The 26,376-nt window shown below is 57.4% G+C and overlaps 1 pseudogene across 1 annotated transcript in view; it reads left to right on the top strand.

Moving 5' to 3' along the window:
* The first annotated feature begins 4,429 nt into the window (after positions 1–4,429).
* The window catches only part of LOC309585542 (epidermal growth factor receptor kinase substrate 8-like protein 2), a 139,729-nt pseudogene continuing 117,782 nt past the window's right edge, over positions 4,430–26,376 (top strand). Inside the window, exon 1 of the transcript in view lies at positions 4,430–4,438. The product of the transcript in view is annotated as an epidermal growth factor receptor kinase substrate 8-like protein 2 (transcript). The remainder of the gene's footprint in view (positions 4,439–26,376) is intronic.

Below are 26,376 nucleotides of genomic sequence, written 5' to 3'. Positions count from 1 at the left end.
CCGATGCCTGCCGCCGGTCGCGGAGCAGTCGCCCGCCTCCGGCGCGGCTGACCCCGCCAGCCGTGTCCTCGCGCCGGGAAGCACCGCGGAAAATCGCGCGGAAAGCGCGGGGCCGGCGTCGGAGTCCGGGCCGGATTCAGGCAGCCGACTAGACAGAAGCCCTTGTGAGGGGCGGCGGGGGCCCTAAGTGTACCACACTAAAGATGGCGGCTCGACCGGAAGTGGCTTCTGCCAGCACCCAAGATGGCGGCGAAGGGCGGAAGTGTCGTCACTGCCACACTAAAGATGGCGGCCGTGTGCACTGTTTTCTGACCTTCTCAATATGGCGGCAGGAAAGGCCCCCCCCCCCCCCCAAGCTGCGTCTACTCGGCTGCCTGAACGCGACGCCGACGCCGATGCCAGCCCAGCGCTTGCACGCAATTTTCTGAGGCGTTTCTCGCTACGCGGACAGCGACTGTGGGGTCAGCGGCGCCTGGGGCAGGCGGGAGCATTCAGGCAGTCGAATAGACGGAGCGCGGGAGGGGGGGGGGGGGGGTCCTTCCGGCCGCCATCTTGAGAAGGTCGAATAGCCACATCGGTGCGGTACCGGTGACTTCCGCCCTTCTTCGCCAGGAGCGGCGATGGCGGGGAGCCCGGGGAGCAGCGCTGCCGGGCCGGGGGCACCGGGGCGGGTGCTCCGGGCTCGGAGGTGAGCGGGGAACGGGGACAGCCCCGAGCGGACGGTGGGGGCCGCGGGGGATCGGTATTCCGGCCCAGGGATGAGTGTTCCGGCACAGGGGTGGCTGTCCCGGCACAGGGATGCGTTCATGGACTGTCTAATAATGTTATTTAACGATCGTGCAAGGAAATCTGTATAAAAAAATCCTCCGTGGTCATCCTTCTCCCAGCCCCGCTGTGTTTTCAGGATCTTGGGGGAAGAGTTTGGGTCTGGACAAGGCTCTCGGGCACAGGGTGGGATTCTTGGGGTGCAGGGCCAGGATTTGGACTCGATGCTCCCTGTGGGTCCCTTGCAGCCCAGGAAATGCTGCGATCCTGTGCCTCTGAGGGTGAAATAAAGGGGAGCGGTGGCGTTTGTGCCCGCTGTGTTCACGGCCCCGCCGGCTCAGGGCGGGTTAAAGGCGCAGCTGCCCCGAGACAGCGGGACCGGCCGGGGCTGCTCGCTCCCGGTGCTGCCGCCTCGTGGGGAGAGCCCGGCACTGCAGCCCGCGCAGGCGCTGGACCACGGGATGGGCGTGGAACAGCAGCGCAGGGGATGCTGAGGCAGCCCAGGGAATGCTGCGGTCCCAGGGAAGGCTGAGGCGTCCCCTGCCCGGGGCACTCGGCAGCAAAGCCCTGATGTTGAGCAGAAAAAGGAAAGTTCTGGGTTAGTGGGAGGAGGTTTCTGGAATGGAGCTGGGACAGGTGCTGATCCACGCATGGAATCACGGGCTGGTTTGGCTTGGAAGGGACCACCAGGATCATTTGCACTCTGTTTGTTGTCTGATTGCACAGCGAAGAACATCCAGAACTGCCACCTCACCCTCACGGACAGCAGGAATGTCTTCCATAGCTCTTGTTTTGGAATGGGAATGGCTGTTGGGAGCTCTGGCAGGACCAGGTAAGAAGAGAAATGGGATCATTGTGGCTGCTGCTGGAGGTGGTTTTCTGCTTTCCGGCTGTTCTTCTCATTGATCCTTTCACAGCAGTGTTCTAGGGCACATTTGAGGGTAATTCCAGGAATCTGAAACCAGATAAAAACTGGTGGGGAAAAAATGTGAACGTGATCCATTTCTGGTAGTTCCAAGCTTCTCCCACAACACCGTTCCAGGGGAAAGCTGATAAAAGGGTAAAGATGCAGAGGAACAAGTGCTGTAAAGCCCCCTGGCGCTCTGAGAGAGCAAACCTTCCAGTACTCCCAGCAGATCTCTTGGAGAAAGTGTGGGATCACAAGGTTTTCCAGGAAAGCAAAACAAGGGCGGAGATGAGGGAATAGGCTTCCAGTTAAGAATGGTTTGGTGGGTGTAGGAATGATTCTTGTATGTTTGATGCTTCCCTTTTTATTCCTGAATAATTTAAAAATGATTCCTTGAATAAATCATCTAAATTTGGGAATTTAAATTTGAGAGGGAACAGTGCAACATTAATACAGGCAGAGATCATGGAATGATGGAATGGTTTGCATTGAAAGCCCCATCTCTGAGCCTGTTCTGGGCAGGCTCCTGCCCATCGGCCACTCGTTGCAGGTGGACATGGAAGTGATGGAGGCGTTCAGGGAACGCTGATTGGTTTTCCCTGCCTCTGGCAGTCAGGTCATTAAAAAGACTAATTGACCTCTTCCAGTGGGGAGACATTTAAACAAGAGGTGCCAAAAAGAATTGGAGCTTCTGCACGATGAAATCTGCAAGTATCCAACTTAAGATCCCCCCTGGATCGTCACCGGTCCGACTCCCACGGACTGGTCACCTTGGCCAGGAGTGTCCAATCCTGCTGTCAATGCACTGGGCCGGGGTCTCATTTTCATTTCATGTAAAGACCCTCTGGGTGCCCCCCAGTCACTGGAAAGACCGGACTGGGCTCCCAGGGCAGTAATTCCAGGTGTTCTCTTCATGGGAATAGCACAGGAGCCTTCCCCTTGGCCAGAGGAGCGGCCAGTGCCTCCCTCAGTCCACAAATCCCCAGGACAGAACACAGAGAAAGCAACAGGAATATGGAAATCCCCCACAGTGGGAGATTCTGGTGCTCTGGATTAGATTTTGGATTTATAACGTTAAAGGGAGGGGTTTCAAAGACTGAAATATTATGTTTTATGACTCAAACATTTTCTTAAAAGACTTTTAAAACTGTATTACAAAAGCTGCAGAAGACTCCCACACCCTGAATGGGGCCCCGAGGCCTGACACTGCTCGCTGATGAAGGTAAGATAAAGTAACAGCTCAGGGCTGGGGATATTCACGGAGCTCAGGCTTAACACCTCCAAGATGAGGAGCACAGCCCCAGGGCTATCAGCTGCCCGGGCTGGCACCAAGGGGTGGAGGGAGGAGAGGCTTTGGGTACCTTGGAAAAGCCGGTGGTCACAGCCGCAGTGACTGCCCATCCTGCACTGTGCAGAGCCCGGCTGCGGGGTCCTCACCGGGGGGAGGAAGCTCATCCACAGCAGAAGGGGTGACATGGCCCAGCACAGGGGCCCCCAGACCCTGCACCAGAGCACCAGAGATGATGCAGCAGACCCTCAGTGTTGCAAGGGACAGCGTCAAGCCGGCCCCTGCAAGAGAGGCACGTGGGCGTTCCCAGCTGGCCCAAAGTGTGCATTAACCCACGGAATTCTGCACCCTTCGGCTGGGGCAGCGTGTGGCGGCGTGGCCACGGCGCCCACGGGGGACCCTCCCCACCGGCAGGGCGGATGGAGGGGAGCAACGAGACGTCGTTGGCACCCTCAGATGGGTGATGGGCTTCCATCCAACCCCTCTCCCTGTTCCCCACGCACCCTACCCTTCTGTTTTCTATTTCTCTCTCTTCCCTTCTCTTTGTCTCTCTACTATTAAATAAAATACATCCATTTTTTTGGCAACAACATCTAGCCTCGTTTGGTTTTAATCTCGTTTCTGGGGATATTTTGAACCTTCTAAGTTCTTTCTGGTTTAGGCACAGAGACTGAGCTTGCTTTGCTTTTCTGCGTTTAAACCGGATCATAACAGGGCAGGTGTGGAGGGGTTTTTCTCCCTCTCCTGTTCATTAGTGTTACCACTGCTCTTGTTGCTCTCACTGTTACTATGTGTTGTCATTAATCTCAAATGATTGTATTTGTCTTGGTTTCCATTCTTAAACTGTTCTGAGCTGGAATTTTGTCTCTGGTCTCTTCCCCATCCCACGGGGGGGTGAGGGAGCGGCTGCTGGTGCCCAGCTGGGGTCCAGCCATGGCCCCGGGCACTTCTGGGGGCTCCGAACCCGAGGGACAGGAGCGGTTTTGGGCTCACAAAAAGAGACCCAGTGCTGCGTTTCTGGGGCTCAGAAGCAGGCGCAGAGCTCAAAAGCAGAGACTAAATCCTGCATTGTGGAGTCCTATTAGCGCAGGCCGAGGCCCTAGGGTATATCACTGTCCCACAGCCGTAGGGAGGAGGAGGAGGAGAGAAGATCCAGCAGGCAGGAATTGTGCAGCAAGATTGATTAATTATTTTACAAACTCTTTTATAGACTTCTTTCTTCATAGTCTAATTGGACAAAGGATCAGCCTCCCCTTGGGGGTGATTGGCTAAAATCCTAAAACATCCATTGTCAAAATATTTTTCTACTGTACTTACATAAAGAAGACTTTTCAAGGTTGCAGGTGGCTTGGTTGTTTACATAATTCTGCTACCTCTTCTGTGAGAGAGAAAAGTCTCTCACAGAAAATAGCAAGAAAATCCTTGCTAGCAGCATTTCTCGATCTACAGAGTCCTGAGAGCAGGCTGGTATGGCCAGAGTTGGGACTCAGAAACAGTGACTAAATCCTGTTCTCAGGGCTTGAGGAAGAGAGCGAGTCCTGTGTGTTTGGGCTCACAAAGAGAAACGGAAGTGCTGCGTTTTGCTGGACCTGAATTAAAGGCCAAGTGCCGTGTTTTGATGCTCAAAGCGGGCTCTTCGGGCCAGGGCGAGTGTGTGTCTCTGAGCTCCGAGTCCTGCCTCAGGCACAGCCCGAAGCCGGGCTCGCCGGCCCCACGCAGAGCTCGGGAGCAGCGACTCAGCGCCGCGTCCGGGGCTGGCGGCAGAGCCCGGGGCCGCGTCGTGGGGCCCAAGGCGGGCTCCGGGAGGGGCTCAGGGCTGAGAGCGGAGCCCGGCCCGGCGCGTCGGGCCCGGCTCGGGATCCCGGGGCTGCCCGGGCGCCGGCACAGCCCCGGCTCCCCACGGAGAGCCGGCCGGAGCAGGAGCGGCAGCGCCGGGCTCGGCCCCAGCGCCCGTCCCGGAGCGGCTCCTGCCGGTGCCGATCCCAGCCCCGATCCCGCCGGGGGAGAGGCGGCACCGCCCGGGACCCGCAGCGGCCGCCGGCACGACCCGGAGCCCCGGTCCCGGGAGCGGCCCCGGTGCGGCCCCGGTGCGCGGGGCGGGCCCGGCCCGGGAGAGAGGGGCGGGGCCCCGAGCGATGGAGCCGCCCCCGGGCCGGGCAGGGCGGGCCCCGGGGCCGGGCGGGGCCGGGGCTCTGGGGCGGGGCCGAGCGGGGCCGAGCGGGGCCGGGCCCGGCTCAGGTGCGCGGGGCGGGGTCCGCACAGGTGCGCGGGGTCCCAGGGCGGCTGCGCAGGGCGGGGCCGAGGTGATTTAAGCCCCCGAAATCGCCCCTGCCGCCATTTGCTCCCTCAGAGCTCGGGGAGGCTGCGGCCGGGCCGGGCTCCCCCGGCGTGGCCCGGGAGAGGCCCCCGCTCCCCCTCTTTCTTCCCCGTCTTTCTTCCCCCTGTTTCTCCTGCCCTTATCCTCCTCCTTCTTCCCCCGCTTATCACCTCTTTCCTACCCCCCCCAGTTTCTTTCTCTCTCCCCCACACCCTCCCTGTCTCTCCCAGCCCCCTGCCTGCCCTCTCCCCAGCGCCCCCCCACCCTCTCTCCCTGCTCCCCTGTGCATCCCCGACCCCCCCCGCCTCCTTTCTCCCTCACCCCTCCTTTCTCCCCTCTCCGTACCCCGCTCCCCAACCCGACTCCCCTCTCTTCCCCCTCCTCTGACCATCATCCCTCCCCCTCACCGGACCTTTCCCTTCCCCCCTCGTTCTCCCCAACCCACCCCGACTCCTCTCCCTACCCCATCTCATCCCTCCCCGTTCCCTCTTTCCCCCGCAGCCGCGGGGCTCGGGGCGCCGGAGAATAAAGCCCAGAGGGCCGGAGCCCGGCGCCCCTGCCCTCGCTGGAGCCTCGCACGGGGGACCCGCTCGGCGGGTCCCCCGTGCAGTACAAAAACAGCGCCGGGGCTCCGGCTTTCCACACATCACACTGGGGATCCCCTCCTCAGGAGGGGTTCCCGGGGGGGGTGGTGGGTTTTGGGGAGGGTGGTGTGTTGGGGTGGGCCCCCTCCTCAGGAGGGGTTCCCGGGGGGGTGGTGGGTTTCGGGGAGGGGGGTGGGTTGGGGTTGGGGTGGGCCCCCTCCTTAGGAGGGGGTCCCGGGGGGGTGGGTGGGATGGGCCCCCTCCGGAGGAGGGGGTCCCGGGAGGGGGTCAGGGTGGGCCCCCTCCGGAGGAGGGGGTCCGGGGGAGGGGGGTGGGGCGGAGGGGGGACTTTCCCCCCCTCCAGTCCCCGCCCCCTCTCCCGGACCCCCTCCTCCGTACGGGGCTCACCCCGGCCCCCTCCCGGGACCCCCTCCTCCGGACCGGGGCCCCGGGGGGAGGGAGGGGGGGGCGGGTGGGGTGGGGGGGTCCGGGCGGGAGGGGCTGTTGGTTTGGCCTGTGGTCTCTATGTCTGTTCATGCCACAGAGTGACGTGACCCCCCTCTGCTTCCCCCCCCACCCCCCCTCCCCGAGGCCCCGGTCCGGAGGAGGGGGTCCCGGGGAGGGGGCTGGGGTGAGCCCCGTCCGGAGGAGGGGGTCCGGGAGAGGGGGCGGGGACCGGAGGGGGGGAAAGTCCCCCCTCCGCCCCACCCCCCTCCCCCCGACCCCCTCCTCCGGAGGGGGCCCACCCTGACCCCCTCCCGGGACCCCCTCCTCCGGAGGGGGCCCACCCCAACCCACCACCCTCCCTGAAACCCACCCACCCCCCCGGGAACCCCTCCTGAGGAGGGGGCCCACCCCAACCCACCACCCTCCCTGAAACCCACCACCCCCTCGGGAACCCCTCCTGAGGAGGGGATCCCCAGTGTGATGTGTGGAAAGCCGGAGCCCCGGCGCTGTTGTTGTACTGCACGGGGGACCCGCCGAGCGGGCCCGGCCCGTGTGGGGCTCCAGCGAGGGCAGGGGCGCCGGGCTCCGGCCCTCTGGGCTTTATTCTCCGGCGCCCCGTGCCCCGCGGCTGCGGGGGAATGACGGGACAGAGGATGGGAATAAGGGAGCAGAGGGGGTCAAAGAAGGAGCGCAGGTGGGGGGTTCGGGGTGTGCAGGGAGAGGTGGGATGGGGGGACAGGAAAGGAGGCGGGGGGAAGACGAGGACGGAGCACAAGTGGGGGGTCAAGGTGCAGAGGGGAAACGAGGGAAGAGGAACAGGGGGAGGTGGAGGGGGAAGGAAAGGTGGGAGACGGAGGGAGAGGATTGAGGGCAGGTGGGGGGAACTGGGAGGGGAAGGGGAGCAGGGTGAGGGGGCAGGGAGGACCCGGGATGGGGGCGAAGGAACGGTGGAGAAGGGGAGAGAGGGTGGAGGGGTAGGGCAGGGTTGGGGTGTGTAGGGGGACAGGGAGGGGGGATGGGGGGGACCGGGCCGGGGGGGGAGGGAGGGGAGGGCTAGGGGGGAGAGGGGGGGGGGGTGGGGGGGGGGGTGTAGGGGGTAGGGGAGGGGAGGCAGAGGGGGGAGAACGGAGAAGGGTTAGAAGAAGACAAACAAACACAAATATAAAGGAAAAGAACTACAGAGACATAGAAATATGGAAATACAGAGATCTAGAGCCCGGTCCGGCCACAACCGTTCCCACCGAGCGCCGAGGGAGCAAATGGCGGCGGCGCCGATTCCCGAGGCTTAAATCCCCTCGGCCCCGCCCCGCGCAGCCGCTCTGGGGCCCCGCGCACCTGTGCGGACCCCGCCCTTCACACCTGTGCCGGGCCCGCCCCGCCCCGCCCGCGCCCGTAAATGCCGGCGGATCCGCGCCCGCTCCGCTTTGTGCGGTGGATGCTCATCCTGCTCCTCCCGGGCTGTGGCGGGACCGTCGTTCGGAGCGCTGTGCGGAGCCCGGCACCGGGGGCTGCTCCCGGCGCTGCGCCGAGCCCGAGGCGCTGAGGTGGGAACGGGACCCGGGCCCTGGGATTCGGGGCTGGGTCCTGTCGGTGTCTGCTGGGGGTCCCGGGCCGAGCCGCTTGTCTCTCGGCGGGCGGGGTGCGGCTGCCGGGCTCGGAGAACTGAGGTGGGATGGGGGATGGCATTAGGCATCGGGATCGCCGCGGCTGGCAAGTGCCGCTCCGGGATTGGCGCTGGCGCCGAGCCCGGCGCTGCCGCTCCGGCTGCGGCCAGCGCGGGGCTGGGCTCCCGCCGGAGCTCCGGCTACGCTCCCGCTGCGGCCGCGGGGAGCCGGGGCCGTGCCGGTGCCGGGCCCGCCGGGAGGGCGGCGCTTCCCCGCAGCAGGCGCTGGATCGCGCCTGGAAGCGGCCGGGCCGCGGGGACCGCCCGTGCCCGCCCCGGCACCCCCCGAGGCCGCCGCTCCCTCAGCGCCGCCCGCCCTGTGGGGCGCCCCCTGGCGCAACCGGAGCGCCGGCGCTCCCGGCCCGGCCCCGCCCGCAGCCCCCGCGGGGACGCGGAGCTCCCCCAGCCCCGGCACTGCTGAGGCCGCCGCACCCCCTGCCCCGGGCCGCTCCCCCGGGGCCTCCCGCCCGCCGCGCCCCCGCCCAACCAGCGCGCCTGCAGCGGGACGAGCCGCTCCCCCGGCCCGGCCGCTGGCGCCGAGGCCGCTGCTGCCGCTCCTGCTCTGACTGCGCCCGCTGCGGGACCGGGGCCTCGCCGGGGCTCGCTGCTGCTTGAGCCGTTCATCCCACAACTGCCGCTTGAGACCTGATGCTCTCCTTCCTCCCCCCCGCTTTCTCTGCGGCTTGCACGCTCCACTGCAAAAACCTCTGGCTTTAAAAGGCCAGGGAAAAATGTTTCTTCTTTATTTCCAGAGCACAGGAGATCCTGAGTGGCAATGGCTACACAAGGACCACCAAGTCGAACCCTTATGTGAATGGCTCCTCTGGCCACTGAACCCACACCTGGGCACTCTCAGCACCCTGCTCCAGCCAAGCCAATCTCAGCTCCTGGCAATGTCCTGCCTGGGATAGGAATGCCAAGTGCCAGCAAGATCATTCCTATGCAAATATAACTCCTTCTTTTATGCTAATGCTGCTTGCCACACCAGCCCCTGTAATTGCCATAGGGCAGAGCTCCATGGCGAGCACCTGATCATGCAACAACACAGGTGAGCAGTTGTGTGACAGCACTGAACTCTTCCCATAACCCTGATTTCCTGCCCTTTCCAGGATTTACCCAACAGCTGCAAAGGTGCTTGTTCCATGGCCCTTTCCAGGGAGAAATGAGCAAGGCAAGTCCTGAGGGTTCACTTGGTCCATGGCCAAAGCTCTTCTGGAGAAGGTCAGGGCTGCTCCTGCCTGCAGAGGGGCCTTTCCCACAGGTGAGTGTTCACAGCCCAAAATCCCAGGGGCTGCTGAGGCCGGGCCAGCTTTTGTGGCCCAGAGCTGCACAGAGCTCTCAGCAACTCCTGCTCACTGCCAGGAGTGTTCCTTGGTGCTCCTTCCGTGTGTCCCAGCTGGCAGGGAATGGGGGGAAGGAGAAGGCCAGGAGGCCCAGGAAGGGAAGCAGCAGCTCTTGTGCTTTGGATTTGCAGAGAGGAGCTGTGCCTGCAGTGTCCTGCCCGTGGCACGTAGTGTGCCAAACACACATCCCCGGAACGGGCACTGGGCTGCCCGGGCAGCGCTGGGATGGACATGGATAAAGGGCTGCCCGTGGCCCCTCAGCCAGGGGCTGCTCTGAACAGGCACCCAGAGATGCTTCAGTCCTGACAGACCCCACTGACACCCCAAAAATGCCCCAAGGAACAGCTGGCACTGGGCAATGTCAGAATGGGCTGTTTGCAGAGGGGCTCAGACAGCAATTCCCAGTGCTGACCTCCCACACACCTGCCAGCTATGTCCCAGCCACCCAAAATGCCTTCCCTTCCAGCCTGAGGCCATCATCCCTCAGCAGTGTTAAAGCCAAGGCAAGCTTCCCCCACAGCAATGAAATGCCAAGCAATGCCCTCAGAGATGCCTTCAAATGAAAGGTCAGAGTCAGAGAAATCTCTTTGGATTGAGTTGGGAGTTTTTGGGGAGCCAGCTGGAACTGCACAACTGATGGAAAGCTTTCCCAGGTGGCTCCCACTGCAGGTGCCCTGAAGGCAGGGATGTGCATCCCTTTCCTGAGGGAAAAGAACTTGCAGAGGCCACTCCTGAGGCTCTGGAATGAAATCAACTCCTGCAGGGAGAGAAGTCCTCCCGTGGGCACAGGGGCTGCCTCAGCACGGGCTGGGAGCGTGTCCAGCCAGCGCCTGTTCCTGCTTTCAAATATCACCTGGAGCCCCAGCTCGGGGGGTGCAGGCAGCTGAATTCCAGGGAACTCTGTCAGGTGCCCCCAGGGACATTGGGGGGGGGGGCTGGGGGATGAGGGTTACAAACAGCAAATTCTATGGAACATGAAGCTGTCCTTGCCCTGACCCTGCTGAGCTTCCCTGGAAGCTCTGCTGGGTCCTGCCACAGCTGGTGTTAAATAGGCAGCTCTGCATGGGAATACCCATGCTCCAGGAGGCACTGGGAGGCTATGCCAGTGGCAATTCAGCAGGGAATTCAGGGCTTTGGGTAGAATTCATCTGAACTAGCAAAGCCAACCCCCAAATCTGCGCACCACCCAGGGAACAATCTTTGTGCTGCCCTGGCAGCCAAAGCCCCTGGGCTGGGAAATGTCAGCAGGCAAATGGATGGAATGATCTAAATGCCAGCATCCCCCAAAGGGACAATGCCATCACCTCCCTTTGCTCCCAAAGTGTCCACTGTGTTCCCCACAGGTACCCTGGGGATGCCAGGGAGGTGCCTTTGCCCACAGTGCCTTTCTCCTGCCCCTCTCCAGCCTGAGGCCTCTTCTCCCTTCCCTGCCAGCTGCTGCCAAGGAAGGAAGACACAGTGAGTGCTGAGTTGACCTCCAAATAGTCCTTCCCTCACCTTGAGATGACCTGAGATTTTACCCCCAAAATGTCCCCATCTGCCTCCTTCTGAGTTCCTCATTTTTTACAAGGAAGCATTCTTTGCTCTGGAGATTACCACAAGATTTGCCCCCAAAACTTTCCCCACCTGTCCACTACCTCTTTCCTCATTTCCACCTCAATCTTTTCATTCTTTGCCCTACAGATGCTTTCAATTTTTACCCCTCTGAACTTCCCTACCTGTCCATAAGTGATTACCTCAGTTTACCCCATCAAGTGCATTCTCTCTGCTACAGATCACCTCAGATTTTACCTCCAACATTTTCCGTACATCTCCAGCACTGACTGAGTACTTTATTTTTACCTCCAAATACTCATTTTCTACCATGGAGATTCCCTCAAGTTTTACCTGCCAGATTTACCCACCTGTCCACAGCAATTCCCTCAGTTTACCTCAGGATGCTCCTGCTCTCTCCTAGAGATGACCTCACATTTTACCCCCTCAGTTTTCCCTACCTGCCCAGTTCTGATCACCTCCTTTTTACCTCAAAACATGAGTTCTTTCTTCTACAGATGAACTCGGATTTTATCACCAAAATGTCTATTTTGTCCCCTGTGCACTGACTAGATTTTAAAACCCAAACCACGCAGGTTATGTCTGTCTTACCCCCAAAATGTTCATTCTGTCCCCTACAAATTAGGTCAGATTTTTTCTCAAAACCACTTATGGTTCCTACATAATTACCTCAGGGTTTGCCCCCCACATTCTACCTCATCTTGACTACTGATCACCTCATTGCTTCCTCAATATGTTCATTCTTTGCCCTACAGATCTTCCCAAGTTTTACACCCCAAATTTCCTTGCCTAGCCCCAGTGATTGCCTCAGTTCATGTCAGTGGTCACACTCTCCCTAGAGATTACCTCAAGTTTAACCCCCAAAATTTTCCTGAACTGTCCACAACTTATTACCTCATTTTTACCAAAAAAGATTCATTCTCAACCTTTAGATCATTTCAAATTTGACCCCCCAAAATTCCCCTACCTGTCCACTACTGATTCCCTCATTCTTCCTTCAATATTTATTTCCTTTCTACCATGTAGCTTCTATCAAGATTTACCCCCAAAGTTTTCCATCTGTCTACTACTGCTTACCTCATTTTTACCTCAAAATGTTCTTTCTACAGCTTATTTAATATTATTTTTACACAAGTTTCCCTATCTGCCCACAACTGATTCCCTCATGTCACCTCAGTGTGTTCATGCTCTCCCCTAGAGATTAGCTCAGATTTAGCCCCCAAATTTTCCCCACATGCTCAGTATTCATCACCTCCTTTTTCCCTCCAAGTGTTCATTCTCTGCTCTTGAGACTTTGTCAAGTTTGGCCTCCAAAATTTTCCTTCTTTGTCTATTACTGAGTACCTCATTTTTGCTCCAAAATATTCATTCTGTCCCCTACAGATTACATCAAGTTTTACCCCCCAGTTTTTCCTTCCTGTACAATATTAACTCTTTTCTGCCCCAAAAATGTGCATTCGTTCCCCTAAACATCACCTCAGCTTTTCCCTCAAAAATGCCACCTTGCTCTGCTTGACATCACCTCCCATTTTCCTACACAAACAATTCTTGTGTCCCCTCTCAGTCACCCCAGGTTTTCAGCTGAAAATGTCTCCTCTGTCCCCTCAAAGTCATCCCAGGTTTTCCCAGTGAGGAGCTGCAAGGAATTCAGGCAGGGCCAATGACACCAGGGAACAGCTGTAAATTCAGAGGCAGAGAGAGAAGATCTATCAGGAAAGGGGAAAGGTTCAGAAAACATTTCTGCAATTAATTAATAATTATTTCCAGTTCCCCACTGAGAAGAACACAACCTCACAGCTGTTAAGGCCTGACAGTTCCCTGCAGGGAGAGCTCAGCCCATGTGCCCAGAGGCAATCCCAGCATCTGCAAGAAAGAAAGAAGCAGCAAAAGGTGATTGCTTCTCTTTCAAAGTTATTTCAAGTGCTCACACCCAAACCCACCTTTGCTCTTGATTCTGGCCAGGTGCATGGTGAGCAGTGGGCACAGGTCATGTCATCCATGCTGGTGTGAGTGATGCTTTCTGGGGGAAAGCAGCTGATCTCCAAAGTTCCCTTCCTGCCCTGTGCCTGATCTGCACAGGAGAAAACCTCTTCCAGGAAGGGACTGTGCTCCCTCTAATGCCATTTGCCCAGTCTGTTCCATGGGGATACTGCCAGCCTGGGGCAGCAGAGGCACATGCAGCTCTCAGCACTCCCTGCTCCAAGCACAGCTCTGGGCTCCTTTGCACACTGCCTCTGCCATGGGGTTTTCTCCAGGAGAAGCCAAGGAATTGCTCCTGGAAGGGTGCAGATTAAGTTATCCCAAAGGGAAGCAAAGAGTAAGTACTCCAGGAAGAGCCCTTGGGATCTGCTGGGCTGAGGTGGGAAGGGGACATTCATTCCCTGCAGGGCCAATACACAACAACCTCCAAGCCAAAGCACAGACTGGCAGGTGGGGTCTGACAGCAGCACTCTGACAAACCTCCTTGTCATTCTTCCCTGCAGTGACTTTTGCAAGCAAACTCTGAAGCTGACAAGCCCAGAAGCTCCATCCAGCCACTCTGGAAGGAAAGGATACTCCCAGGGATGAGGCACATTCCCAGCAAACTCTCCCAACACAGCCTGGAGGCAGCGCTGGAGCTCGGGTGTGGGGCTGGGAAGGGCTGCCAGGAGCACGCAGCCCCCAGGTGGGGTGGCAGCGGCAGCAGCAAATTCCCACAGGCTGATGGCACAGCAGAGAGACAAAGGCCAGCAGTGCCCACGGGAGGTGCAGGGTTAATTCTGCTCCCTGCCCTGCCCCATCCCTGCAGGAAATCTCCAAGGGGGAGAGAAACTCTCAGGGTGCCCAAAATGCAGCATCTGTCACCCTGATCCAGCTTCAACTCAGCATGGGGGGCCAAACTCCCCCCACAGGTAAACACTGAGCTGAGCTGGTCAGTCTCAAACACAGCCCCAGTTCTCACCTCCAGCCTGCTCCTGGGGCTGCTGCCACATTCCTGACAAGGAGCCCCTTTGGACAGGGCTCTCTCTGTGTCTCAGGTGCTGGGCACTGCAGGGACCAGGGCAGCCCCCTCTGGGGACAATTGGGGATTCATCCCACACCATGGGCAGGACCAGGGGCCCTCCAGTACAGGCTGGTGGGGCCAGAGCCCCTTGGGTTTGGCTGCTCAAACACCAAAGCTTTTGGCAAAGATGGGACAAGTTAAGTGGGTTTTCCTGGCCTGAGAGAGAGAAGAAATTGTTGAAATTAAGCATGGCAATTAAGTCCACTGTGGAAGTCAAAGGCTCCTGGCTTTCCCACTCCTGTTCTGATTGCTCACTAGAGGGTTTTATCCATAAAAAAATGAGAGGTGGCACCAAATAAAAGAGCTCTTTTTCAACATTTTTCCCCTACTTACTTTCATACCTAAAAAGGATGTCCATTTTTTCTTAGTGCATTCTTTGCCTAATTTTAACAGAACTGTTTTCCTTCCAGGCCCCACTTGTGGGTTCTTCACTCCTTTGCCATTGGACTTTGGACAAAGGAAGAGAAGCATCTGCTCCAAACGGGTGTCATCCTATGGGAAACACACGCTGCCTCACTCTCCCCATTCTGGATGCTGGCTCCAATCCAGTCTGAGTTTTCCCCTGTTTTCCATGTCTAAGGACAGGAACTTGTCCTGGTCAGGGTGTAAGGCCTTAAACTGCACCTTGATCTGGGGGGCTGGGACTGGGATTCCAGCAGGGAATTCATTGTTTTACAAATAAAAGTTATTCCAGGGAGCTGCTGCTTCACCACACAGTGTCAGCAAAAGAGAGAGAACACCAAAGGTGTATCCAAAACCAAGGATGGAATGATTCCTCCTGCTTTGAGTGGGACCAGGGCTTATGGTGCCCTGGAATGACAAAGAACTTCTCCCTCAGCCCCCTAGAGAGCCCTCAAAAAGCCAAAGTGCAGCAGGGAAGGAAGGAAAGGCACCTGCTGGGGACAGCACAGCTCCAGCTGCTCATGGGGACTGGGACTGAGTCTGGAGCCAAAAGCCCCTTCCCAGGCTGGAGGGGCTTGCCTAAAGCACCACCTCTGGGAAGCAAAGGGCTATGGAAGAAATGGAGTGGGAATTTACAATAATAATCATAATGGATCGGGAAAGAGCAACAACAGAAGCAACAATCATTCCAAGGGAGCAGGAGGGATGCTGAGCTTTAAACAAGGTTTGAGTGAGGCAGCAGCTCCTGGCAGTTCTAACCCACAGCTCCAGCTCTGCGATTCCAGGAGCACTGCAAGCTCCTCCTGCCCAGTCCCTGGCTTTGCCTCCTGCCAGTACTCGGCACCTCGGGCACGGGTGGCTGCGAGTGCTCCAGTGCTGCTGCCCCGAGGGAGCGGGAAAATGGCCACTAAACCCCTTCCCACTGGGCTGGCTCCGAGCTCTGCCTGGGGAAAACATTTGGCACCCCTGGCATTTCAATGCAATCAGTTTCCATCACTTTGAAGATGCACTGAATAAACCCAGGGCACATAAGTAAACCTCTCCCCATAAGGAGAGCCCCAGGGAATACACAATTCTTCCTATGCCTGGCCAAAGAAACCAGGAGCCAGGTTTTGGGGAAGAGACTCCAGACTCTTATCTCCTTCCCTGGCTGTAAACCACTTGCAGAGGCTTTGGAGTTCATACAAGCTTGTCAGGATTTGGCTACTTCATTTAAATTCTATTCAGATACTGGAATGGAAGTGTCCTAAAGGCACCTCACTCAGACTTTAAGCCCTCTACCACCAAAGAATTTAGATGCTCTTTTCTTAGGAACACCCCACCTCTGCTTCTTTAGGTGTCTCCATGTGGGACATCAATTAAATGCGGACAAATTTTAGAATGCAGCTTCCAAGTCAAGTTACCTGCTAGGAAATTACTCCAGCTCTCTGGCACCTTGGGCTGTTTTAAACACAGCCTGGCCCTTCATGGCTGAGGCTCTGAGCTACACAACTTGTGAGCTGGCAAGTAACAGCAGCTGAGGTCTCATCCCAGCTGTACACAAAAACAGGGAGTGGGGGCTGCACTTGGATACATGCAGGCAGGGTTGGGCCCCTTCTGAAAGCTTCAATCCCTGTTTTTCAGAGACTCAATCAGGGATAATGACATTTTAGCAAAGCTCTCTTAAGGCACGTGAAAACCCGAGCAAGAAAATGGAATCAAAGCCTTTGTTCCACTGGCCTCACGCCCCAAATTCCAACGGGACAGACAAGTCCCTCTCCTCGCAAGGCAACGTCTCCTACCTGGATCTGTGCCTTCCCCAGCCTTTGGTGGCCGTTGTCTCCATCCTCCCACACCTCCTCATCTTCCTCCTCAGCAGGCCTGGCTTCCTCGTCCTGCAGAGCAAGCACAGGGACACTCACCAGCCTGCTCATCCCAAACCTGGGCAGCAGGGATGGACTGCTGGGACCCCCTGGACACTCACCCCTCTGCTGGCCACCATCCCTGCTCTGCAGTCCATTCCCGTTCCTGGCCTGGCATCTCCTTTGAACGGGATGTTAAACCACAACCACTTGCTCTGCTGGGTTTTGGGACATCAGAGACTCCTCCAAGGCAGTGGACAAAGCTCCTGTTCCCACAGCCTCTGCCTCCCAAAGCCCTGCTAGGGGCAGGCAGAGCAAGGGAAACCCCTCAGTTCCTGCTGGAAATTTCCTCTTGTGCCCGTAAACCCAGGGAAATCGTGGCTGCCCCATCCCTGGAAGTGTTCAAGGCCAGGCTGGCCGCAGCTTGGAGCACCCTGGGGATGGAATGAGGTGATCCTTAAGGTCCCTTCCCACCCAAACTATTCTGCCATTCCAGGATGATTCTGTGATCTCTCCCTGCATTTATTTTGCATCGTTTCCTCTCTAATCTGAATTCCCAAATCGAAATGATTTTTTAAAGAAATCATTTAAAATTATCCCAGGAATAAAAAGGGGTGCATCAAACATACAAGAATCATTCCTACCTCCATCAAATCATTGTTAATTGGAAGCCTATTTCCTCATCTCTGTCCTTAGTTTTCCTTTCCTAGGAAACCTTATGATCCCACAGTTTCTCCAAGAGATTTACTGGGATTGCAGAAAGGTTTGCTTTGTCAGGGAGGCTGGGGGGTTTACAACACTTGTTCCTCTGCATCTTTATCCTTTCACCAGCTTTCCCCTGGAACGGTGCTGCAAGAGAAGTTCAGAATTACTAGAAATGGATCAGGTTCACCTTTTTTCCTCATTCTTTTCCAACGACTTCCAAATTCTTGGAATTATCCTCAAATGAGGCCTAGCAAGCTACTGTGAAAACATCAATCAGAGGAACATCTTGACAAGAGAAAACCACATCCAGCAGCAGCCAAAACAATGCCACTGCTATTCTTACCTGGTCTCCAGGTGCTCCAGCCAGAGCTCCCAACACCCACTGCCATTCCATGGGGGTGAGGAGGCAGTTTTGGACGTGTTCTTTGCCACGGGATGGGATAACAGAGCCCAGAGGGTCTTTGTGTCCCTTCCAAGCCACCCCATGATTCCATGATACCATCAGCACCTATAGCAATTCCATTCTGGAAAGCCCAATTCCATTCCTCCCATCAACTCAGAATTTCTCCCTTCCTCTCTCTGCTCCACATCAGGCATGTGTTGCCACAGGCATGGGATGCCTCAGCATTGCCTGGGAATGCCACTCAAGGCTGCCCTGGTGGCCTCAGTGCTCCAAAATGCCCAGCTGGCTCCCGTTCCAGTCAGGAATGTCCCAAACAGCAGCGTGGGGTGTGCCCTCTGCCATCCCACCATTGGGGCAGCTCCCATAGAATGTGACCGACTTACTGGGTTTGGAATTCCTGGCTTAAAAGTCAGGTGGTGGAATATCCTCTCCTGGGAATATCCAGAAGACCAGAAGGCTCCCTGGAAGCCACAGGTCAGGGACAGAGTCAGATGAATGATCCTGAACTGGTTTTCAGGGGATGCATCCCCAGCCTGTGGCTGCAAAAACTCCAGAGCTGTTCCTTCCCCTTGGGACAGCCAGGGAAAACATCCCCAGCATGGATTTCTGACAGGAAAAACCTCACTGCTCCAGGCTACTTGGCTCCTCCCAAATCCAGGCCAGCACTCCAACAGGCTCTAAGGACAAAACAACAGCAAAGACCATCTCAGGGCACACGCCACGAGCTGGGCGTCACATTCCTCACTGGAACTGGGCTGTTCCCACATCCCTGGGACAGTCGGGAGCATCCCCCGTTCCTCACTCTTCCATTCAGGACAAAGAGACAACAGAGCTGTCAAACAGCCAGTGTGTAACCCCAACAATCCAGGGAAAACCACCTTGCTCTGGGGAGAAACATCATGCCCAGTTATGGAAAAAGCCAAAGAGCAGTACTGGAAACACTCCCGGGCATGGAGGCTCCCAGCTCCAGAAATGCAGCTCACAGGCTTCTTCCCATGGGAACCCCAATCTTGCCCGGGACTGGGCTCAGGGAGAAAGTCCTGCCCATTCCACCACTCTGGCACAGACACCCCAGGAAGGTGTCCCTGACCATGGCAAGGGGCTGAACAGGATGGTCTGTAAGGTTCTTGCCAGCACAGACCATTCCAGGAGTTTAAGGTGGATTTGACCAGCTCCTGGGGACATGAACACCACCCACACCTCCCACCTGGCTCAGCCCAGAGTCCATCCAGCACTCACAGAGAGCTGCTGGGAGCTGAAATTCTCCCTGCTCCCCCTGCCTGGGAAACCCTGCCTCCAGCTCCTGGGAAAGAGGAGCTGCATCCTGCTGGGTGCCCCTGGCTCTGGGCAGCTGCCGCCTTCAGGCGGGGGGATGGCTCGGGCAGCTCTGGTGACTGTTCCACCTCAATGATTTTGTGTTTTCCTGCATTTCCCTGGGCTGGAGGGGAGCAGGGGGTGCGGTGGGAGTGCGGGAAGGCAGCGGCGGGGAGGGCAAGGAGTGGGGCCGGGCACCGCACGGCGCAGGGGGGCTTCTGCTGGCACTGGAGGGGCGCGACCGTACGGAGGCGTCCCCGCCGCTGCCGGCCACTGCCCACGGGGCTCCTGCCCGCCCCCAGCGCCACTGACCCCACACCCCGTGTCCCCACACTGGGAACCACCACGGAAAATCATGCTGGAACCTCTAATCCTGAGCCCGAGCCTTGACCTTTTATCCCCTGACCTTTGACCCCTTGACCCATTCCTTGACAACCCGACCTTTGATCCCTTACCTTTGACCATCCAGCAAGTGGCCAAGATGCCCGCGGGTGGCTACGCCAGCGAGTAGGTGAAATGGAGACCGTGGCGATCGTGCCAGACCCGAAGGCGAGCTCCTCGGGCAAAAAGATCCACGATGATGTCGAGACTCAAAGGCCGATGACAGAGATGGGTGGGAACTGCCCTGCCCAGCAAAGGCTCGGGTGATGCTGAGGAGAAACCCTCTCCCTTTACTTCCAAGGGGCCCTCCCACAACAGCCCTCTCCTCTAAGCTAACTTCCAATTGCCTCCTGGAACTCCAAAGGCCTTTCCCTTCTCCCAACCACCGCTCCCAACACTTAGCTTTCTGAAGACAAACGGACAAAATCCATCCTTGGCAGAAAAAATGCATCAGCACCTCGGATGTCAACACGTTCCCCACGGTCCGCTTTGGCAGCTGCGAAAGATGGAGAACAAGGAGAAAATTCAGCCTCTGACAACACACGCCAAAAGAGACCCCTTCCGCAAGGCCCCCTCCCTCAAAACTGCCGAGGCTCAGCGCTTACCTGCTCTCTCCAAACTTCAGCTCCACACCTGCTCACGGTACCTAAGACAACAAAACAGAAAACGTCACTGTTGCCCTCCAGAAGAGCATCCCCGGGCTACTCCACACCACTGCCCCGGCTCACCTCAAATCCTGATCTGACTCTGGAGGTGGCCAGGACAAACCTGCACAATGAAAAGGGACACGCTCAGCACGCTGCCATAGACCGCTGGCCTATCAGCCACCCCACCTAAATGCCAACTCACCTGCTCGCCTCTGGCCCTTGGCACGCCCAGGGCAGCAGCAGCACCTGCAGAGAAGCAAAGCAAAAACACACAAAACATGCTGAGAGACTGTGAAACCACAGCCTCCCTGCTCCGACTGAAGTACACCACACCTATACCTTAGGCTTGCACGCTCCAGCATCCAGGGCCAGGACATCCTGCAAGTGGACCACCTAAAACACACAAACAACAATGGATGCTTAGAGCTGCTCCAAAACACACAAACAACAACGGATGCTTAGAGCTGCTCCAAACATTGAGACCGAGGCCGTAACAACTCATTCTGTCCACCGGTCACTGCTCACCTCGCTCCATCGCCCCTGACTGCCAATATCCGGCACTACTTCCAAAAAAAAAAAAAGACATGGAACAATGCTGTAACATAGTAGCATGACATAGCCCAGCAGGACTGCAGAGAGGGGCAGAGAGGGAAAGCCGGCCAGGATCTCGTTCCCAGCCCTGAGCAGGGGCTTTACTGGCCTGACTGTCCTGTACTACCCGAGCTCTGGGGACAATGAACCAGGCTCAGTCCCTGCCTCACCACTGGCACCCTGAAATTCTGGCACTGCAAGAGTCAGGGGAGGTTTCAGCAGTGATTTCAGCAAGGTCAGAGCCACTCCCAGCAAAAGCTGTTCTTAGACTACTCCTGGCAGAAGAACCCAGAGTACCTGCCACTGCAGGATGCTTGTGACTTCCAGGTGGAGGAGAAGGGTGGAAACAATCCAAGATGAAGACAGAATGATGAACACAGCAAAGAGGATTTCTGTATGCTCTGCACTGTTTTGTCACGTTCAGCCCTTCCTGGGCTGTTCTCTGCTTGTTGTTCTCAAGATCAACATCTCCGACTAAGGGCGGGTGATGTGAATTCCAAGGAAGTACAATTCAATTCTCCCCTAGATCTTTCCCTAAAGTACAAGATACTGATTCACCTCCCTTCCCACCAGAGTCAATCAAAGACTATCCAAAAACGTAAATGATGATCATGCGGAATCTGGTCTCCATTAGAAAAATTAATGTAGTATTTTTTATCAGAGCTTTGGTTAAATGTAACAACGCAGGAAGTGCCTGTGCTCAGGTTATTGGAGAGTGCGAGGTTTTCTCATCGCATCAGCCCTGTCAGCTGACAAATGTGGCTGTGCACTAAGGCACAAAGCACCGACGTTTGCACACTACAGCTGGAATCTGCTATCTCCGTGTGCAGACACAACCACTGCTCATCACAGATAAACCCACAAGGGCTGCTCCAGCACTGACTTACCTGGGGAAAAACCAGCACTAAGAGGAGCAAAATAAAAAGCATGGGAGTAGTAGTTTCACCCTGAGCAGCTCCGTGAGATGGGCAGGAATCAGAGAATCCCCTGAGTAACTCTGAACTTGCTTTTCCTGATCACCTTTCACAGAATCCATAGCAGCAACCCATGGACATCCCGTGTGTAGGTTTATTCCAAAACCCACTCCCAGAAACATCAGGATATTGCACCTAAAGCTGCCTCTGCCAGAGGGAAGCAAGAGCTGGGGCTGGGAGAGGAAACAGGCAGGAACTTGCTCTCAGGAGAGGCAGCACGTGGGCTGCTGGCACTGCCAGCAGGAGGACGCAGGTGGGAGCAGGTAAAATTCCAATACAAAATGCAACTGGGGAATGTGACGGTGCAGAGGCTGTAGGTTGGCAGTCTAAGACTTTGGGGTTTATCACAGCTCTGCAAAAGCACCGAATTTCGCCAGCAGGTACCACTCATCCTCCTCAGGACAAGCTTCCAAGAGTTCATCTCTCAATTTGTGCCCCAGTGTGGGCCAAGTGCTGGTGGAGCCTGGGCTGGCACCCCGAGCTCTCACCCCAGCTGGCACCCCCAGGCCTTTCCAATGTGCCACTGCCACCCAAGCCACAATGGTGGGGCCTGAGGAAAGGAAGGAATGAGGAGGGACTTAGGACACAATCCTGCCCTTCAGACAGGCAGATTTACCTGTGCTCCAGTCTCAAGGGGGCTCTCAGTGGATAACTCAAGCATCCCGCGTGGGACACTGGGGCCAAGGAGCAGCTGGAGGCAGCTCTGTCACCTGGGCTACCTGTGTGTAGCCATATTTAGCAATAACTGAATTGATTGAAATAAAGGGTAAAAGCTTGACTCAGCCTGTAACTTTCACCTTTCTTTCAAGTGCAAAAAGAAGCAGAAAAATCCATTCATATTGATGCTTTCCAGCTATGTCTCTTTCAGATTCCCAGGTATTCATCCCCTCACAGAGTTTTAGCGGTGACACAGAAGAAAGTTCTTTGCGTGCTGCCAGAAAAACGAGATTTCTCCCATTTTTTATTTTCACACCTAAAGTATGAAAACATTATCATCACACAGAAGAGTTCTGCACACTCTCCTCTGGGCAAGGGGAAGATTCCCTGATAGGCAGATTCCAACCCCTCCTGTCCATATTTACATCCCTAAGGCCTCAGACCCTCTGGAGGTAACCACGGGGTTCCCAGGTGAGAGGAGTCACTGTGAGAACAGAATTAAACCCCAAAGCACCTCTGAGGAGACAGCGCCTGACTCTGGGAGTGCCTCCCTCTCGCGTGGAAGGTGTGGCTTACTCAGGAGTTACTCCAGGAGTTCCTACTCTGCCCAGGCCAGGCCTGCTCCAGACACTCCCCGTGCCCTCAGAGCCACAAACCCAGCTCAGGGCTGGGCTCAGAGCTCCAACACCACCAGGAATGAGCACTCCCTGAGCCCCCTGCCCTCCCAGCCCTGCTCTAGGCTGGGCAGGCACTGAGGGGCTCACTGACACCTCCAGGGTGGCTCTTTAAAGGTGGTGGCACAGGTGCTCCACAGCAGACCTGTGCCAGACCCAACTTCTCCACGGGCAAGGAAGAACCTCCCAAAGCAGGTGACACAAAAAGCTCTGGTGTGGCCCAGGGACTGCTCAAGGTCACAACCAAAATTAGTTCTGAGCTCAGGGTGGTGTCACTTCAGTTCCCTGCCACTGCTGCCACTTCCTGCCACCTTCAGCTTTTGCTCCAGGCACCAAAATATGATTTTTTCAAGGCCAGCCCATCTAAACTATCTGAAATTGCAGCCTGGCCAATCTCGGGAGCTCCCACACTCACTCATGAGGATGAAGTGACAGACCAGCAGTGAGCACTTCTCCCTCTTCCAGCCAAGCTGTGAATTGCTCCTCCCTCAGCTTCAGCAACCACTTTTTGTGCCAGTTCCTGAAGAGAATCTCGTGCTGAACATCCATCACTTTTTCAGTGCAGAGCATTTGGCTTCATCCTCAAGCCCTAGAAACACTCAGCTAAACCAGCACTAAAACCTGATTAAACTCGCATCCTGCACAGCACAATGAACTTGGACTTGGGCAGGAATCAGAATATCTGGGAATGAAGAGAACCCAAGAGCTCGGAGAGGTGTGCTTTGCCCTTGTCCTGCCTTGGGCTCCTGGCTCTGCCACAGCAGTTACAAGAAGCAGAGCAGCGACCTCCCCTCCCCTCCTCATCAACACAAACCCCCAAAAGCAGAGTTTGTCTCTCTCAGACCCACCTTGAGCTGTGTCCGCAGCAACAACGAGGCTGTTGAAAGCAGCAACCCCACAGCTCGGCGTCTGCAGGGCTGCACCCTCTCCATCCTACAGCCTCTCCATCTCCCCACAGCTTGGAGTGATCTGTTCTCCCAGTTTAGAGAAGGTGACACCAACCTCACTTTGGTTTGGGTACAAACTCTGAGGCAGACACTGAAGGCAAAGGAAGACGAGGCCTTGGTGGGAAGGGACCTTAAAGCCCATCCAGTGCCACCCCTGCCAAGGGCAGGGACACCTTCCACTGTCCCAGGCTGCTCCAAGCCCCAGTGTCCAGCCTGGCCTTGGACACTGCCAGGGATCCAGGGGCAGCCACAGCTCTCTGGGCACCCTGTGCCAGGGCCTGCCCACCCTCACAGGGAAGGATTTCTTCCATGTATCTACTCTGAACTGAAGTTTAAGTATCTAAGCTCAAGTTTAGTTATTGCTGAGCCTCTGCTGAAGATAACTGAGACACCATAGTAGGAGAGAAAGGAAACAGGCCTGTAGAACAAACCACAGGCGAGTAACAAACCAAAATGATGTGGCCAAGAACAATTATTGCCACAGAAAAGAAACCTCAGTCACCAAAAACTCCAGTCTATTCCTACATCCTCACCCAGGGGGACTCCAAACACGACACTGCAACTCATGCTCCTCCCAGCTCCACACACACATTGCTGGGACCTCTTGCAAGCTGCTCGAGCTCTCTCCACGTGCCAAATCTGCCCATGGCAGAGGTGCTGCTTTCCTGGCTCAGCTCCCAAGACTCAACTCTCAGTATTTCCGCCCTCAATACTGTAAATTTCTGGTGATCTGGAGCAAAGATTTCTGGCTTGCTGTGTGGCTTCTCACACAGAACCTGACCCCAGGGGCTCAGTCTCACTCTCTCCGTGTTTGACACAAGTCATAAAGCAAGAACTGCAAAGACATTTCGAGGCAGTATCAGGGGCCTGAGACAGCTTTTGAGATCAAAGTTGAAATCTACTGTTTTCTTTCCTTGCTGTTAAACTGTACTGGAGTCCTGGGGGCACTTTTGGGCGCCACAGTATACAAAAGATACAAAGCTGACAGCATCCAAAGAAGGGACATGGGGATGGGGAAGGGTGTGGAAGGACCATGAAAGAGCTGCTGAGGGCACTGGGTTTGTTCTGGTAGAGAAGTGTGAGGTCAGAACACATCGGGGCCTACAGCTCTGATCTCCGCTCCCTGGGACACAGACAGGACCCAGGGAGCAGCTGGAGCTGGGCCAGGGCAGGCTCACGCTGAGATCAGGGAAAGGCTCTTCCCCCAGAGGCTGCTGGGCACTGCCCAGGCTCCCCAGGGAATGGGCACGGCCCCGAGGCTGCCAGAGCTCCAGGAGCGTTTGGACAGCGCTGCCAGGGATGCCCAGGCTGGGGCTGTTGGGGGGTCTGGGCAGGGACGGGGGTGGGACTGGGTGATCCCTGTGGGTCCCTTCCAGCTCAGGATATTCCAGGATTGTCTCACTCCCCAACAGGGGAGAGTCTGCTCTCACACAGAGCTGCACACACACTGTGCAGGAGGCAGCAAATGACAACAATTGACATTGATACATTAATAAAGCCAAGATATTAAGCAAGCCAAAAGATAAATTTTCCCTTTTGTTCCTGACCAACAAGACCTGTCCCAGTCCCAGTCCAGCCACTAAGCAACTCCAGTGTGACACAGGGACTGTCTCACACCTCGAGGCCGACACACAACAGCAGCACAGCACCGGGAGTTTAATCACGTTTCCCTCATTAGAGGAGACAATTAATGACCGCTCAGGTGCACAACCACTCCTGCAGAGCGCTTCACTAGACCCCGTTTTGCAAGAACTCCCCCAGGCTGCAAAGACCCATTTGCCAGGGACCTGAGAGAAGAATTCGGTAGTTTTAAAGGAATGTCAGGAACTAGGAATACACCTGAGTGTAGGAACCGAGAGTGCCGAGAATATTTCTCGGTTTCCATCTCGCCCGATCCATCTGTTACGGCGCAAGGCAGAGGCAGGTCCCTACCTCCCGAGCCTGGGGTCCTCCCATCAGATGAGCCATGCGCGCGGCCAGGGGCGGTCCCGGAGCTTCCATCGGGCCCTCCCGCTATCCCCACGCGGCCCGGGTTCGCGGCCGCTTCCGCGTTTGAACGGCGGCGCCTGCTGCTGACGTCATCACTCCCGCCGCTTCCATCCCGGCCTTACTTCCGCCTTCGGGAGCCCTCGCTTCCACGCCTGCGCGGCGCGGCATCGGCCGCCCCTCCTCAGTGCCGGTTACCCCGGCAACGCCGCTCGCGGCTCGAGCCGCTCCTGGCCCGGCCCCGGCCCTGCCCGGGACGTCAGCCCCGGCCCCGCTGCCAGCCCAGCCCCGGCCCCGCTGCCAGCCCAGCCCCGGCCCCGCTTCCAGCCCCGGCCCCGCTGCCAGCCCAGCCCCGGCCCCGCTTCCAGCCCAGCCCCCGCTGCCAGCCCAGCCCCGGCCCCGCTGCCAGCCCAGCCCCGGCCCCGCTTCCAGCCCAGCCCCGCCCCCGCTTCCAGCCCAGCCCCGCTCCCGCTTCCAGCCCCGCCCCCGCTGCCAGCCCAGCCCCGGCCCCGCTTCCAGCCCAGCCCCGCTCCCGCTTCCAGCCCCGCCCCGGCCCCGCCCCCGCTTCCAGCCCAGCCCCGGCCCCGCTTCCAACCCAGCCCCGGCCCCGCTTCCAGCCCCGCCCCCGCTTCCAGCCCCGCCCCGCCCCCGCTTCCAGCCCAGCCACGGCCCCGCTGCCAGCCCAGCCCCGGCCCCGCTTCCAGCCCAGCCCCGCTCCCGCTTCCAGCCCCGGCCCCGCTGCCAGCCCAGCCCCGGCCCCGCTGCCCGGCACCAGCGCTTCCCAGGCCAGCCCGGTCCCGCCCACGGTCCCGGCCGCCCGCCCGGCACCTCCAGCCACACACGGACGCTTCAGCTGCCACGCCGATACGACCGATAAGCACAGCACCTCCAGCCAGCAGTGCAATTCGTTCGGCTACTGCAGTTCCATCCTAGGAGCTTTCGG

The sequence above is a fragment of the Coloeus monedula genome (assembly GCF_965178545.1).
Source record: "Coloeus monedula genome assembly, contig: HAP1_SCAFFOLD_67, whole genome shotgun sequence".
NCBI lineage: Eukaryota > Metazoa > Chordata > Aves > Passeriformes > Corvidae > Coloeus > Coloeus monedula.
Note: the sequence above shows the minus strand (reverse complement) of the source record. Positions and strands in the feature narration are given on the sequence as shown.